This window comes from Cervus elaphus, chromosome 20, assembly GCF_910594005.1.
Source record: "Cervus elaphus chromosome 20, mCerEla1.1, whole genome shotgun sequence".
Classification (NCBI taxonomy): Eukaryota; Metazoa; Chordata; class Mammalia; order Artiodactyla; family Cervidae; genus Cervus; species Cervus elaphus.
In genome coordinates, this window is record NC_057834.1 from 138914703 (window position 1) to 138932760 (window position 18058).

General features: G+C 44.0%; 2 pseudogenes; both read left to right on the forward strand.

Moving 5' to 3' along the window:
• The first annotated feature begins 212 nt into the window (after nucleotides 1-212).
• Nucleotides 213-1159, forward strand: LOC122677646 (annotated as a pseudogene).
• Nucleotides 1160-16265: 15106 nt separating this feature from the next.
• On the forward strand, nucleotides 16266-17199 carry LOC122677726 (annotated as a pseudogene).
• The last annotated feature ends 859 nt before the right edge of the window (nucleotides 17200-18058 follow it).

An 18058-nucleotide genomic window follows, 5' to 3' on the forward strand; every position in this document is an offset into this window, starting at 1 on the left:
GTGCAAGTCAGCAGAAATGTTTGCAATTTCAGGTCAGTGTGAGCACATCTGAAAGGAGGAATGGGCAGTGGATAGTGTGTTGGTCCGTGGGCAGTGAGGCACGGAAGGGTCTGTGTGATCCACGGGAGGATCACCGGGTGACATTGAACTATTCCATCTCATTGTCTCTCTCCTGCTCTTGACTCTCTGCCCCTGTCACCCAGTTCAAGGAAATGTTACCCCACAGAAATGGAAACCTCTCAGAGATGCCTCTGCAGGAGTTCATGCTGGAGGGATTTGAGGGAGGTCCGCAGACCCAGGCCCTGCTCTTTGCTCTGTTCCTGGCCCTGTACATGGTGGCCGTCCTGGGGAACCTCACCATGATCGTGGTCATCACCCTGGATGCCCGTCTGCACTCCCCAATGTACTTCTTCCTCAAGAACCTCTCCTTTGTGGACTTGTGTTACTCGTCTGTCATCTACCCCAAGGCCCTGGCCAACTTCCTGTCCTCCTCCAAGGTCATCACCTTTGCAGGATGTGCCACCCAGTTCTTCTCCTTCTCCATGGTGGGCACCATTGAGGCATTCGTCCTGGCTGTGATGGCCTATGACCGCTTCATGGCCATCTGCAGCCCTCTGCGCTACCCCATCTCCATGCGCCCCTCGGTCTGTGCCCGCCTGGTGCTGGGCACCTACTGTGGGGGCTGCCTCAACTCCATCCTGCAGACCAGCTTCACATTCAGCCTCCCATTCTGCAGCTCCAACCACATCGACCACTTCTTCTGTGATGTGCTTCCCTTACTTAAGCTTGCCTGTGCTGACACTACCATCAATGAGCTGGTCATGCTTGGCCTTTGTGGGCTTATAATTGTGGGCACCATACTTGCCATCCTCATCTCCTATGGCTACATCACAGGGACAATGCTGAGGATGCGCTCAGGAGGAGGGAGACACAAGCTCTTCTCCACCTGTGGCTCCCACATGAGGTGTCCATCTATTATGGGACAGTTTTTGTCATGTATGCCCAGCCGGGAGCTGTGGAGTCCATGGAGCAGGGCAAGGTGATCTCTGTCTTCTACACCCTCATCATCCCGATGCTCAACCCGCTCATCTACAGTCTGAGAAACAAGGAGGTGAAGGATGCCCTGCAGAGACTGGGGCAGAAACACACAGCCACGTGAAGGAGGGTGGCCAGAAAGGACAACGTGTTTTGAAGTCAGGACAAGATGGCTTCATGGGAGGTACCAGGTTTGGTTGGAGGAATTTTTTCCTTATTCCCTCAATTCATTCTTTCATCCAACATTTCATTCAACCCTTCACATACCATCGTCCGTGCATTTCAAGTGTGAGATACAAAGTGAATGAGACATTTTCTTTGGCATCAGAAAATTAACATCATCAATGGGGCAAGACTCTATTCTTGACCTTTGTAGGTAGAGTGATGAACAGGGAATCTTTGAGGCATAGTATGTGTCCCAAGTTCAACTCTATCTGTGAAGGTACATAACTAGACAAAGTCTCTGGCCATTTCCTTCACTTCTTTCCTGAATCTAATGCAAATATGTGCTCAGAATGCTCCCCTGGACCACCTAGGAGGGGGGCTTTAGCACATGAGCCTTACATCTTCCTTGGTGATAGCCTGAGATTACTACTGCCAGTTGGGAGGAGTTAGGAAGACCATGTTCCCCTTAATTCTGCGGTGTGGTTGTTCTTCCACCTTCCCCTCCATTTCACAATACTACCACACCAACAAGGCTGCAGGGAGCACCCGTGCCCTGCTTCAGAGACTCTCAGTGCACCCTGTCCTGGGTTTCCCCCCTCAGACAGCAGCTGGGAACCCCAGGGAGTCAACGTAGGTATCTGATTCTCAAAGCTCAGCTGACACTTTACCACACAGCCTGGCAGCTGACACTGTCCTGACTACTTATGACCCTGACAATTGGTGCTTTGTCAGCACAGACATCTGTTAGTACAGGTAATGGTCCTGGTGGCTGCAGAGGAAATTGGGGGTTGGTAAGAGATGGTGCTCTTTCTTGGCAGGGAGCATAACTTCCTATCCCTGTCCCACACTCCCCAGGAGCCTGGTCCCTCAATCTTGACCTGCCCATTCAGAGATCCATCCTCATGCTCCCTGGACCCAACACACAGCCTGGACTCAGAGCCCAGTGGCCTCCTCATGGTGTCTTCCTTCGGAAGCATCATCCACTCCCATGGTCACTACATGGAACTTGACCAGTGAACTTGGGAGTGGTCTCTCATCATAGTTCTCCATCTCCTTGCTCAGGAGAACCGTGGGGAGGGGCCAACACCCAAGCATCAAATTGCTGCTCACCATCACTTATTTCCAGCACACTCCAAGGTATCTGCTGGATTCTTGGCCCCATTTGTCTTCGCTTTGAGCTCTCCAAAATTATTTCTGTCTCTGCAGTATATTACTGTATTCATCTGATATGATATATTTTTTTGTTGAGGAGTTCCCCAAATTATCTCTCCATGATATCACGCTTCTCATCCTCTCATGCTATAATATTGCTCTCTCTCCCACCCACTTTCCCCTTGTCCTCCTCATCATCCTCATTCCCCACTCCCTCCCCCTCCACTTCCCCTCCTCCCTCTCCTCTGTCCCCTCCTCCCCCTCCAATGCCCTCTCCTCGTCCTCCTCCTTCTCTCTCTCTCTCATTTATCCTGTATTAGTCTATGGGGGTTCAAAAAGATATTCTTGTACCTATACCATCTTAATACAAATTTGAAATGGAGAAAAGAACAATATTTTTTTTCTTCAATAACTGTACAATTATCACTATTATATAAAATCTAATTGTATACACAGTAAGGAATCAATGATTTTTTGTAAAAAAGAGCATTAATTCTGACTTTGCAATAAATCAGGAAAGCTTGTCAGATATTATGTGAAATAAATTTTCTCCAGTAATCTAGAAAAAATAATTTTTAAAACACTACAGATTATCATTTCATCCATGTTTCCTACATTTCAGATTGTAGCGAAGATCTCTGTACAATGTAAGTGTTTTATTTGGTTTGTTAATTCTGTACATGCTTTGCAATCTTCTGCCACTTAATAGGTTCTCAGTCCATATCTGCTTGCTGATTATAACCTGAGTTCAGTGTTAATTAGTCATTGAACTCCAAAATGTAACTTAAATAGTTCTAGTTACATTATCAAGTTAGTGTAGAATAAACACCTTGGATTTCAAGACCATAGTGTACTTTAAATTCTGTTTCTATACTAACTTTTCTTAAGGTTATAAGTTTCTAATTGTGTTTAAAAAACAACGTTTTTGTTGTACCTGCTTTTAAGTGTACAGTTCGGCAGTGCTCAGCATATTCACCTTCTCGTGTAACAAATCTCCAGAACTTTTTTCATCTTGCAAAATTGAACTGATACCCCTCAGCAGTATCTACCTATTTCCCCTGCCTCAACCAGTGGCAGCCAACATTTTATTTTTGTCTCTATGAATGTAACTACTTTAGATACCTCACATAAGTAAAGCATACAATATTTGTCTTTTTGTGTGTCTGGTTATCTCACTTAACAAAATGTCTTCAAGTTTCATCCATGTTGCAGTAAATAGTAAATATCAGTATTTTCATCTTTTAAAAAGATAAATAATATTCCCTCATATATACACCACAACATTTTGTTTACCATTTTATTCTCCAATGAACACTTGTGTTTCTTCCACCGTCTGCCTATGATGAAGAACGCTGCTGCGTATGTAGGTGTGCAAATATCTCTTATAGTTACTGCTATCTAATTGAGGCAGGATATACACTCAAATACATGATTATTGGATCATACAGTAATTTTTTTTAATTTTGGAGGAACCTGCAAAGAACTTTCCATAGTACTTTTTACATTCCCACCAACAGTGCAAGAATGTTCCAATTTCTCCTAGTCAACATATATATTTAATACATACAACATACAAACATACTTTTGTTTCTTTTGTATATCCATCCTGATAGTTCCAAAGTATTATCATACTGTTTATTTTCATTTCAATAATGATCAGTGCTGTTGAGCATATTTTCATGTTAGTTGTCAATGTGTATAACATGTTTAGAGAAATATGCATTCATATTTAGAGAAATATATTTTCATAACTTAAAGATTTTTCATTGAGTTTCATTGAGTTTTTAATTGTTGTTGCCGTCATTCAGTTGCTCAGTTGAGTCTCACTCTTTGCAACCTCACGGAGACTGCAGCACTCCAGGCTTCTCTATCCTTCACCATCTCCCAGAGTTTGTTCACACTCACATCTATTGAGTCGACAAATGTCATCCAACCATCTCATCCTTGGTTGCCCCTGTCTCCTCCTGCCCTCAGTATTTCCCAGCATCAGGGTCTTTTCCAGTCAGTCAGCTCTTCATATCAGGTAGCAAAAGTATTGGTGCTTAAGCCATAGCATCAGTCCTTTCAATGGGTATTCAAGTTTGATTTCCTTTAGGATTGACTATTTTGATCTCCTCGCTGTCCAAGGAACTCTCAAGAGTCTTCTCCAACACCACAGTTCAAAAACATCAATTCTTTGGCACTCAGCCTTCTTTATGATCCAATTCTCACATCCATACATGACTAATGGAAAAATCATAGATTCAACGAGATGGACCTTTGTTGGCAAAGTTATATCTCTGCTTTTGAATATGTTGTCTTGGTTTGTCATAGCTTTGCTCTGAATTTCATGGCTGTAGTCACCATCCACTGTGATTTTGGAGTCCAACAAAACAAAGTCTGTCACTGTTTCCATTGTTGCCCCAACTATTTGCCATGAAGTGATGAGATCCGGATGCCAAGATCTTAGTTTTTTGAATGTTGACCTTTAAGCCAGGTTTTACAATCTCCTTTCACCTTCATCAAGAAGCTCTTTAGTTCATCTTCACTTTCTGTCATTAAGGTGGTGTCATCTGCATATCTGAGGTTGTTGATATTTCTCCCAGCAGTCTTGATCCCAGCTTGTGAGTTGTCCATCATGGCATATCACATGATGTACTCTTGAGAGAGTTAAGGTTTAGGCAGGTTGATAGGGAGTCCAAGGCCCCTTTAAGGTGGAGGTGAACATTTTTGTTCACATTCTTCTGTGCTAATCATGTAGGCTGCACAGGCAACAGTATATCTTGCTCATGCTTTCATTAAGGCTTGTGCAACAATGTATCTTGCCCCAGAGAACTGGCTTTTCTTTAGATATGGAGCTAATGAATGTGCAGCAGTAACATATCTTAATCGTGGGTATGGTTTTCTTTGTCTGTATGTTAATGATTATAATTGTAACAAGTCTTGCCTGGGAACCTGTTTTCTCATATCCATTGCTTACACAGCAACAATATATCTCACACAGAGACATTCTGCCCAGAACCCATTCTCCTTGACTAATCTCGGATCGATGTTATCTTGGGATGTACTCTGTGGGAGAAGGATTCTGGTAAAACTTTTACCACCTTGTACAGTCTTGAAGTATTCTTTTTATCTTCTTAGCAGCCAACTGAAAGGTATATACTGCCCTGCTAAAACTAGTGAGGGGGGCATACTCTTTCTCCCCACTTCTGATGTCTATGTCAAAAGCTTTCCTATTCTTTCACTTTAGTAAATTCTCTGCTGCACAAAGCTCTCAATGACTGAGACCCTGTCTTTGATCCCAGAGTGAAATTTTCTTTGAATACCATGAACTTGACACACCAGCCACCATAAGATACCACTCTGCATAAGTTAAATAAGAATGACAATATACAGCTTTGACATACTCCTTTCCCAATTTTGAACCAGTTTGTTGTTCCATATCTGGTTTGAACTGCTGCTTCTTCACTTGCATACAGATTTCCCAGGAGCCAGGTGAAGTGGTCTGGTATTCCCGTCACTTTAAGAATTTTCCATAGTTTGTTGTGATCAACACAGTCAAAGGCTTTAGCATAGTCAATGAAGCAGAAGTAGACTTTTTTGGGATTTCCCTTGTTTTTCTGGAATAGGTTCAAGGGAGTAGATATGATAGGCTGAGTGCCTGTAGAACCATGGACAGAGGTTTGCAACATTGTACAGGAGGCAGTGACCAAAATTATCCTCAAGAAAAAGAATTGCAAGAAGGCAAAGTGATTGTCTGAGGAAGCCCTACAAATAGCTGAGAAAAGAAGAAAAGCAAAAGGCAAAGAAGAAAGGGAAAGATATACCCAGCTGAATGCAGAGGTCCAGAGAATAGCAAGGAAAGATAAGAAAGCCTTCTTAATGAACAATGCAAAGAAACAGAGGGAAAAAATAGAATGGTAATCACTACAGGTCTCTTTAAGAAAATTGGAGATACCAAGGGAACATTTCAAGAAAACATAGGCACAATAAACAGCAAAAACAGTAAGGAACTAACAGAAATAAAGGAGATTAAGAAGAGGTGGCAAGAATACACAGAAGAACTATACAAGAAGGATCTTAATGACCCAGATAACCACGATGATGTGGTCACTCACCTAGAACCAGAAGTGTGAAGCTAACTGGGCCTTAGGAAACATTACTACAAACAAAACTACTGAAAGTGATGGAATTCCAGCTGAGCTATTGCAAATCCTAAAAGATGATGCTGTCAAAGTGCTTCTCTCACTATGCCAGCAAATTTGGAAAACTCATCAGTGGCCACAGGACTAGAAAAGGTCAGTTTTCATTCCATTCCCAAAGAAAAGAAATGCCAAACATCGTTCAAATTGCCATACAGTTGCATTCATTTCACATGTCAGCAAGATTATGCTCAAAATACTTTAAGCTAGGCCTCAATAGTATGTGAACCAAGAAATTCCAGATATACAAGCTGGATTTAGAAAAGGCAGAGGAACCAGAGATCAAACTGCCAACATGTACTGGATCATAGAAAAAGCAAGGGAATTCCACATATGAGTGATACAATGTTTGTTTCTCTGTCTGACTTTCTTGGCATGGTGTGATCATCTCTAGGCCCATCCATGTTGCTGCAAATGGCATTATTTCATTTTTTTTTTCCTGGCTGAGCAATACTCCATTGAACATATTTGCAAAACAGAAATATGCTTACAGATATCAAAACAAACTTATAATTACCAAACAGGAAATGTGCAAGGCAGAGAAATGATCAATCAGGAGTTTGGGATTAACATATACAGACTACTATGTATAAGAGAGATAACCAAGAAGGACCTACTAGATATCACAGGGAAATCCACTTAATGGCCCGTGATAGTAAATCTAAAAAGAATGTAAAAAAGAACAAGATTTTGCAAATAGTTGAGCAAAGAAGAGAAGCAAAAGGAAAGGGAGAAAGGGAAAGCTATACCTCACTTGAATGCAGAGTCTCAAGAACAGCAAGGAGAGATAAGAAGGCCTTCTTAAATGAACTGTGCAAAGAAATAGAGGAAAACAATAGAATGGGAAAGACTAGAGATCTCTTCAAGAAAATGAGATATCAAGGGAACATTTCATGCAAGGATGGGCACGATAACAGACAAAAATGGTAAGAACCTAACAGAAGCAAAGGAGAATAAGAAGAAGTGGCAAGAGTATGCAGAAGAAGTCTACAAAAAGATCTTAATGGCCCAGATAACCATGATGGTGTGGTCACTGACCTAAACCTGAACATCTTGGAGTGTGAAGTCAAGCGAGTCTTAGGAAGCATTTATACAAACAATGCTAGTGGAGGTGATAGAATTCCAGCTGAGCTATTATAAATTCTGAAAGATGATGCAGTTAAAGTGCTGCACTCAATATGTCAGCAAATCTGAAAAACTCAGCAGTGACCACAGGACTGGAAAAGGTGAGTTCTCATTCCAATCCCCAAGAAACAATATCAAAGAATGTTTTAATGATCCTACAACTACTCATTTCACATGCTAGCAAGGTTATGTTCAAATTCCTTCAAACTAGGCTTCAGCATACAGAACTTCCAGATATACAAGCTGGATTTTGAAAAGGCAGAAGAACCAGTGATCAAACTGGCAACATTTGTTGGATCTTGGAGAAAGCAAGGCAATTCCAGAAAAACATCTACTTCTGCTACATTGACTAAGCTAATGCCTTTGACTGTGAGCTCAACAAACAGTCAAAATTTGTTGAAAAGAAAATTCTTAAAGAGATAGGAGTACCATATTAACTTACCTGCCCCCTGATAAACTTGCATGTGAATTAAGAAGGACCAGTTAGAATTGAACATGAGACAATTCTGACTGGTTCAAAGTTGGGGGAGGAGTACAAGGCTGTATACTGTCACACTGTTTATTTAACTTCTATGTGGAGTACATCATGAAAAATGCCAGGCTTGTTGAAGAACAAGCTAGAATCAAGATTTCTGGGATCAACAACCTCAGATATGCAGATGATACCACCCTAATGGCAGAATGTGAAGAGGAACTAAAGAACATCTTGATGAGGGTGAAAGAGGAGAGTGAAAAAGCTGGCTTAAAGTTCAACATTCAAAAGCTAAGAATATGGCATTTGGCCCCATCACTTCATGGCAAACAGAAGAGGGGAAAGTGGAAGCAGTGACAGATTTTATTTTCTTGGGCTCCAAAATCACTGTGGACAGTGACTGCAGCCATGAAATTCAAAGACACTTGCTCCTTAGAAGAAAAACTATGACAAACCTAGACAGCATATTAAAAAACAGAGACATCACCTTGCCATTGATCGTCCATATAGTCCAAGGTATGGCTTTTCCAGTAGACATGTATGGATGTGAGAGTTGGATCAAAAAGAAGGTTGAGCGCTGAAGAATTGATGCTTTCAAATTGTGGTGCTGGAGAAGACTCTTGAGAGTCCCTTGAACTGCAAGAAAATCAAACCAGTCAATCCCAGAGGAAATCAACCCAGAATATTCATTGAAAGGACTGATGCTGAAGCTGAAGGTTCAATACTTTGGCCACCTGATGTGAAAAGCCAACTCACTGGAAAAGATCCTGATGCTGGGAAGATTGAAGACTAAAGGAGAAGGGGGCAGCAGGAGATGAGATGGTTAAATAGCATCACCAACTCAGTGGACATGAATTTGAGCAAACTTCTTGAGATATAGGAGAACAGGGGAACCCAGCATGGTACAGTTCATAGGGTAGAAAGAGTCAGACACGACGTAGCGACTGATCAACAGTAACAAAATAACTGAATTACTTTGTTGTACTCTTGAAACTAGCAAACATTGTAAATCAACTATACTTCAATAAAATAAAAATTCCAAAACAAAAAGCAAACCACTCAATTAAAAATTGGCCAAGTACCTAAATAAACCTTTATCAAAGGAGACATACAATGGCTAGCATGCACTTGAAAAGACTCTCAGCATCACTCATCCTCAGGGAAATGCAAATCAACAGCAAACTGAGATATCACTTCACACCTATTTGAATGATTATCATAAAAAAGTGAAGAATGGTGAGTATTGGTAAGAATGTGGAGACAAGGAACCATCAGGCACCGTTGTTGGAGTTGAAATTTGCTGTGGCCACTGTGGAAAACAGTATGGTGCTCTCCTCCACTTACCAAAACTGAAAATAGGATGTCTATGAGATCTAGCAATTCCACTTCTGCATATTTCCCTGAAGAAAACAAAAACACTCTTTTGAAATGATATACGCACACCAATTTTTTTCTGCATCATTCTATACAATAGTCAACATAAGGAAGTAACCTAAGTGTCCTTCAAAAGAAGAATGAACAAATATGTGACATATAATTGAATAGACACATACACACTGGAGTATTAATCAATGATAAAATTATGAAATCCTTTCCTGCTGTTTATGACAAACGGATGGATTTAGACAGTTTTATCCTTTGTGAAAGAAATCATTTAGGGAAAAGGAATACCATATGACCTCACATATATGTGACTTTTTAAAGAAACCAAAAAAACATAATAAATTGGAATCAGATTCATACATACATAGAACACAGGGTGGTTGCCAGAAGGAAAGGCATTGAGGGGCTAAATAGATAGAGGGAGTATCCAGGCATAAAGTCTGTAGTAAATAAATAAATCTGGGACATAATTTACAGCATAAAGAATATGTATTCTTAGTCATTGTATTATTAATATAAAACCTTACATGGGAACAGATGGTTATTAGATTTATTGAAATGATCACTTTATAATGTACGTGCTGTGTGCTTAGTCGCTCAGTCACGTCCGACTCTTTGTGACCCCACGGACTGTAGCCAGCCAGCCTCCTCTGTCCTTGGGGATTCTCCAGGCAAGGATACTGGAGTGGGTAGCCATGCCCTCCTCCAGGGGATCTTCCCAACCAGGGATGGAACCCAGGTCTCCCACATTGCAGGCAGATTCTTTACCAGCTGAGCCATGAGGGAGTATAACTGTCAAATCACTATGCAGTACACCAGAAACTAACCTAGTCTTACAATCGACTATACTGCAATTAAAATATATATTCTTATGGCCAGGCTCATCAGAGATAAAGTGCATAAATAAAACACCTTAGGCAATGGCTGGTATATAAAAGATTATTGATGGATAAATATTCATTGTGTCCTTATGGCTGATTATTTCAAAGAGAAATTAAATCCTTAACTTTTTTCTTTCATACTTCACCCCAACCAATATGGTCAGTACTCATGATCCAGTTTTTTGTAAACTCTTTACTGAATTTATTACAATATTGTTTGTTTTATTTATTTTTGTTTGTTTTTTTGGCCATGAGACATGTGGAATCATAGTTCCTGGACCAGAGATCAAACTCATACTCCCCTGCATTGCAAGGCGAAGTCTTAATCAGTGGCTCAGGAGGGAAGACCCCGTGACCCAGTTTTAAATGACAACACAACAACAATAATAATACATGGACAAGAGTTCTCCTTGTGAGTTTGATATTAGTAGGAACAATCTTGGCTTGAGTGACTCAGATCTGACAAATAGTGCCTCTCACAGCGGAGAGAGGTCAGGTGTCGGAGGTAAACTCTTGGTTCCATTTGGGGCCGAAGATCTCTTGGGCTCCTGCTCCATCACCCCAAGGGCATGGTGACTTTGTCACTAAAGTTGATGCCACAGACCCCCTCCACAGTATTCACCTTTCTGGTATGAATAAGAGAAATAGTGTTTGTATTTTTATTATATATTTACAGAAAAAGTCATCACAGCATATCCACTCATGGAATCCCCTACCATTCATGTTAAAAGCCTAAATGCCACTGTCATTTTTGTTCACTCCCAAGTTTTGTCCCCCAAAGTTAAGCATTATCAAAACTCTATAAGTCAATGCTATTCATTCTAAATAGAGCTTCACTAGTACAGTCACTTCGAGAATTTCCTAGATAAGAGCATAAATAAAAACCAACTTTACATGATACAGTTTCATACCAAGAAAAGTGAAAGGACAGAATGATTTACAGCAAGAACAATTCACACTCCTGTTCTCTTCGAAGCTATGAATGTAGACAATCCAGATCAACAGAGGCTTGGTGAAGAAATTAGAACAGAAAAGAAGGACTGGCATGAATAACATCTCTCTGCTGATCTTTAGCCAATACTGTAGTCACTGGAATACCTTATAGACTCCTTTAGTCCCTTGGAAGCAGAACAGCTTAAAGGGAAGGCTTTTAGCTTTAGAGTTGATTACAGTAATTGGATGACACAAGTGAAGAAAGGTGGAAAGTAAGGAGCCTCCATTATATAAAATTAATGTAAAATTTAATGAGGTTGAGAAAAAAAAATGTACTTTTCTGCTCAGGAACACACTTCAAGATATAGACTTTAGGTAGGACAAAAATGTCCATTGCATAATGTGCATTACTGAAAAAATAAAATGGGAAGTAATCTAAACATCTCTCTAAAGATTCTGCAAGTAAACTGTGATGTGTGATCATGTTTAAAACAATTGAAATAAGTGAACTAGAATATGGAAGAGTTGGAAAAGGGGGTCAAGATGTCTGCAGAGTATGTTCTGACATAGAGCTGGAGAGGTGACATAGCCCTGAGATAGGAGGGTGAAGGTGTATTGCTGACCTTGCCCGGTGAAAGCACACTGCCTCACTGCTCTCCTGTGTCAGCGACCAGGGCTGCCAGAACTAACACACGGTCGGTGACTTTCACAACAGAAATTTACTCTCTCGCAGGTCTAGAGGATAGATGTCCAAAATCAAATTGTCTCCAGGGCCTGCTGCCCTTGGAAGCTTGAGACAGACATTCTTCCGTGACTTTTCCTGGCTTCTGGAGCCTCTGGCATCCTTGGCACTCCAACCTCTGCCCAGCTTTCACTTGTCCTTCTTCCTTGTGTCTTGTTCCTCTGTTCCATCCCCTCTTCTCAGAAGAACACCTGTCAGTGGATTTAGGGCCCACCTGATCAACCCATCGTGACCTCATGCTAACTGATCCATTTGGAAAGGTCTTATTTCCAAGTAAGGTCACAGTTGGCATTTTCGGATAGACATTTATTGGGGGTGAGGGGGACACCATGGGGTCTACTAGAATTCTGTACTGTGTGCTCAAGGTAATTTGCTCTGCAGTTGCTGAATGTATTGTTCTGTCTGTCAAGTACAATCAATTTGGTTGATATGTAGAATCAACTGTAACATGACTACAGTTTTTCTCTTGCATTATTATTGAGAGAGACATGGTAAAATATTACCTATAATTTGGATATGTGTGTGTGCCAATCACTCAGTCATTTGCAGCCCCATGGGATGTGCAAACCAGCCTCCTCTGCCATGGAATACTGGAGTGGGTTACCATTCTGTTTCTTTTTAATTCTGTCAGTTTTTACTTCATATAGTTAAGTCTCTATTAGTTGTACACAAATTTATATTTTCCTATCATCCAGGTGGATAAAAGTTTCCTTATGACATGTCCCTTTACAAATCAGCTTTTTTCCCAGAAGTCTAGTTTGTCTACTAATTATTAAGGCAAATGAGCCTTGTTTATCTTAGAATGTATATGATACAATTTTCTCCAGCATTTCCATTTCAAATTTTCTATATTAAATTAAACATTAAACATATATCATCTTTATACTTTGGTTTTGGCTTTCCAACTGGGATTATAATATTTTGTTTTAATGGATGTATTATATGTAAGCTATATTCAGTGAGTGTGGGGCTGCCTTGAAGAGAATCCAAATAGCCAAAAACAGGGCAATTTTAGCACGAAAAAGGGTCATAATGGTAATAAGCGTCATAGAAAGGGCTGTGCTGTTGCCTGCCTGTCACTTTTCCTCGCAGCAACAGATGAGGATGGAGCAGAGGAGAGAGAGGGATGTGGACCAGGAGGTCCCACCTGCCGCCCAGGGAGATCTTTCTGAGGACAGTCATAGAATCTGTATAAGTCATTTGCATTTCTCTACTGTGTGCCCCACCCACACACACGGACCCCTAATGGACTTCAGGCTGTGTGCCTCCCCTGTACTGGACTGAGACACATCAAAGGACGATTGGCCACAGGACTGCAGCTCCTGGGACCCAGGGGGTTATGGGTCCCAGGGCACTCAGAAGCCCAGGTCTCGCCTAATTGGCCATTCGAGGCCTCAAGTCCCAGACCTGCAAACAGAGAGCATCTTCCCAGCAGAGTGACCCCAAGGTGCAGGAACCTACATGTTGCCCACATGACAGATAATGCGGAGAGTCAGGTGACTGAGTCCGTCCCCTGCTGTGCTTCCATCAAGACCCAGGAGTTCCTGCAGCCAGAGCCTGCTGCCCTCCACTGTCCCCTCCTCACTCACTTCCCTGCACAGGAGGCCAGACGTGGACAAGGGAGGGGGTGCTCAGTGCCACGTCATTATCACCAGCACAGACCTGGGTCAGGAGTCCTGTCCTCCCCGGGAGCACAGGGTCCTGGGTGAGCCATGCCCCTCCTGACATCACAGGAGCACTGTGGTCATCACTCAGCAGTGGGGTCAGCATCACTGACAGGTGAGTCCTGGGAGCCTGGGCCCTGGACAGCAGGTCCCCTACTCCCCACTGCCCTGGGCGGGTCAGTTAGGGCAGCAGGTCTGAACTTTATCAGAGTAGAAATAATCAGGGGTCCTCGTACAAAGGTGGATTTTAAGTCAATGGCCTGAGATCCTGAACCTGACAAGCATCAGGCAATGCTGGTGCTGACAGGAGCTCAGATCATGCTTGAGTGATGAGAGTTTGCAAGGAAAGGATTCAGGACACAGTCACTACAACTATTCAGTAGATCCTCAAAAGGAGCCCTGGGTTTCTCTGCTTCACCCTGGAAGGTGTTTGTCAGACTCAACTCAGAGGCAGGTTTACTGAAACTGCTGCAGTAGCCCCACTTGGTCATTTCAATAAGCCAAAAGAATGTATTTGTTCAGTTTTTCAAAACCAGTTTTGGAGCTTAGTTTCCCAGGTGAAAATGCCAAGTACTCTTGATGTGCTCCCCAGGCATGCTAGGGGTCACCGTTGTGATGACTCAAGGCCCCTGAGGTGGATGAATTGTCTCAGGAAACAGCCAAATAAATAAAGCTGGGAACCCCCAGGGATATAACAGCAAGGTCACCAAACCTGGGGATAGTGGGTGAAGGTGGTCACTCTGGTCACTTTGAGATTATTATGAGGTGAGGACCTGGATGGACAGACTGGGAGTGTGTGTGTGTGTGTGTGTGTGTGTGTGTGTGCAGGACAGGGCTCGGTGCATAGGACTTGTGGCCAACACGTGTAGGGCAGCACCTGTCCACCATCAGTGCCCATATCCAATTTCAAATTTGAGTGGACCCTGCCTGCGCATCTCAGATAGACTGCCCCCCTCTGCTGTCATGAGAGGATTGGACTTAAGTCTCCCAGGAGAGGACAGCCGGACCACTAACGCTTGTACCTGCACACTTTTTGTTGCAAAGCATGGGCTCTCATAGACCATCTTCCAAGAGAACTTAAAGCTGAGGGAACATGGGGGTCATCACTCCTCCACAGGCACCACTGACCACCCAGCCTCTGACTGCACACCCACAATGCACAGGAGCTTGCTCCCTGCAAAGGCAGCCAGTTGCGTCACGCTGCAGACCCGCCCTCTAGGAACTGTGGAGTTTGCGTTGACGTAATCTTACATCCTCTCCCCAATCCTCCTCACCTTCCTGAGAGGCACTGTGGTGCTGTGCCCGCCTTCCTTCCCACTCCTCCCTCCTTAGGTTGCATCTCCCAACCATTCCTCTGGCCGTCACACAGCGGGTCCCCATGTCCCACGGGAGTGTGGTGGTCAGCCCTGCTCAGGGCAGACAAGGGAGGTCTGGGCTGTGACAGGGACAGGAAGCAGCACCCAGCAGGAGGACCCAGACACTGAGCAGATGTGACCATGTTGGAGGCTCCCATTGCTTCAAGCAATGACTATATGAGATGTGCAGAGGAGCCAGGGGCATAGAAGTAAGGACAGGAGGAGGACATCCCCACATCCCAAATGTGCCACAGCCCCTATTCTGCTGCTTCTAAGGCCATAAAGCTTGGCTGTCCCCTCCCCATTAATTGCCCATTATCTGTACATTGCAAGAAAAAACCCTTACATTCTCAAGGATGCAAACAGCTCTGTTGATGCTTGCCATCATGGTTCTATCCTAGAGACAAAGATGCCAAGATAGATCTCAGGGTGTGCAGGAAAGATAGACATAGCACCTCAGTGGTCTGGTGTCCTCTCCTCATATTTTTCAACATCAGGACATTGGTTTGAGGCCTCCTGAGATCCTCAAGGAGGCACAGTGCTCAGCAGACAGAATGAAGCTGTGGTCCAGGTTCACAAACTGATGTTACACGGGGCTCAGGGTCTGCAGGACAGACTGATAGAAATTTTCCTGGTTGGTGCTAGTTCTTGCTCTGGCCTGGAGATACAATCATCAACAACACACCACCAGGCTGGCATGAGGTGTTCAATAAATATTTATAAAATTAGTGAATGAATTAATAAGACAGGAAAGTGCAGGATTAGATACTTGAGTGAGGAGTGGAAATTACATGGCTCAGGAACATCCCTATGGGGATGGAAAGCATTTATTGAGAAGAGACAGAGGAGACTGCACCACTCCTCACACTTTAGGTTTTCAGTCTGCAAAGCTCCTGGCAGCCACCACACACCCCATAACAGCAGCTCAGAGTCACCCAGAAAGAGAGTGAACTTGCATATCTATGCATTAATGAATCAGAGGAAATGTTCCCTTTTCAGGTCCGTCTGTGCTCATCTGGGAGCAGAACTGGGCATCTGGTGGTCTCTTGATCAGTGGGCAGTGAGATGCTGCAAAGTCCTTGATCTCCAAGGGAGGACGGTCATGTGACGTTGATCTGCTCCCTCTCCCTGTCTCCCACCTGCTCTCTGCTCTCTGCCCCATGTCGTGCTCAGGGTCATGTCACCCCACAGAAATGGAAACCTCTCAGTGATGCCTCTGCAGGAGTTTGTGCTGGAGGGATTTGAGGGAGGTCCGCAGACCCAGGCCCTGCTCTTTGCTCTGTTCCTGGCCCTGTACTTGGTGGCCGTCCTGGGGAACCTCACCATGATCGTGGTCATCACCCTGGATGCCCGTCTGCACTCCCCAATGTACTTCTTCCTCAAGAACCTCTCCTTCTTAGACTTGTGTTACTCATCTGTCATCTACCCTAAGGCCCTTGTTGACCTCCTTTCCTCCTCCAAGGTCATCACCTTAGCGGGGTGTGCCACCCAGTTCTTCTTCTTCTCCCTGCTCATCACCACTGAGGGATTCCTCCTGGCAGTGATGGCCTATGACCGCTTTGTGGCCATCTGCAGCCCCCTGCACTACCCCATCTCCATGCGCCCCTCGGTCTGTGCCCGCCTGATGCTGGGCTGCTACTGTGGGGGCTGCCTCAACTCCATCCTGCAGACCAGCTTCACATTCAGCCTCCCATTCTGCAGCTCCAACCACATCGACCACTTCCTCTGTGATGTCCCTCCATTGCTCAAGCTTGCCTGTGCTGACACTACCATCAATGAGCTCATCATGTTTGTCATCTGTGGTCTCATCATCGTGGGCACCACACTCGTGGTCCTCATCTCCTATGGCTACATCACAGTGACCATCCTGAGGATGTGCTCAGGAGGAGGGAGACACAAGCTCTTCTCCACCTGTGGCTCCCACATGACAGCCGTGTCCCTCTTTTATGGGACTCTTTTTGTCATGTATGCCCAGCCGGGAGCTGTGCAGTCCATGGAGCAGGGCAAGGTGGTCTCTGTCTTCTACACGCTGGTCATCCCGATGCTCAACCACCTCATCTACAGTCTGAGAAACCCTGCAGAGACTGGGGCAGAAACACACAGCCACATGAAGGAGGGTGACTGGAGAGACTGGTTGTTCTGAGACAGGACGAGAGGGCTCTGGGAGAAGTACAGGCTTTGCTTTGAGGAATTCATTCCTCATTCATCTGATTCATTTTTTTCATCCAAACTTTCATTCAACCCTTCGTAGGAGCACATCATGGAGCATACATTACAAGTATGAGATGCAATAATGGACAAAGCTCTTTTGCCAGCAGAAAAGTAAGTGCAAAGATGGAGCAAGGCCATAATCTGGATCTCTGGGTAACACGGTGGTCATCATCATGAACAGAGAATCTTGAACAGTCTGTATGTCCCAAGTTCAACATCCTCCAGTGAAAATACATGGACTAGACAGATTTTGAGGCCTCTCCCTTCAAGTTATTGCTGAACCTAATGTAAGTAAGTGTTGAGCTACCTCCCCTGGACCACCTAGCAGGGGGGCCTTAGGACACTCAGCCTGGCCCCTCCCTTCATGATAGCCTGGGTCCTCACAGCCAATTAGGGGAGTTAGGAAGACCACGCTTCCCCTCAATCCTGAGCAGGGCTGTTCCTCTCCCCCCCCCCCCACCCCTTCTGTTCACTGATGCCACCACCCAACAAGGCAGCAGGGAGCACCTGCTCCTGCTTCAGAGGCTCCCAGTGCTCCCTGTCCTGGGTTCTCCCCTCAGACAGCAGCTGGGAGCCCCAGGGAGTCAGTGTGGATGCCTGACACCTAAAGTTCACCATCCAACCTGACAGGTGACAGTGTCCTGACTACTTGTGACCCTAAGAAATGGGGCCTTGTCAGCACAGACATCTCTGAATAAGGATGGAGGGCCTGGTGGCTGAAGCAGAGAGCAGGGGTGGGGAGGGAAAGGGCACTTTCTT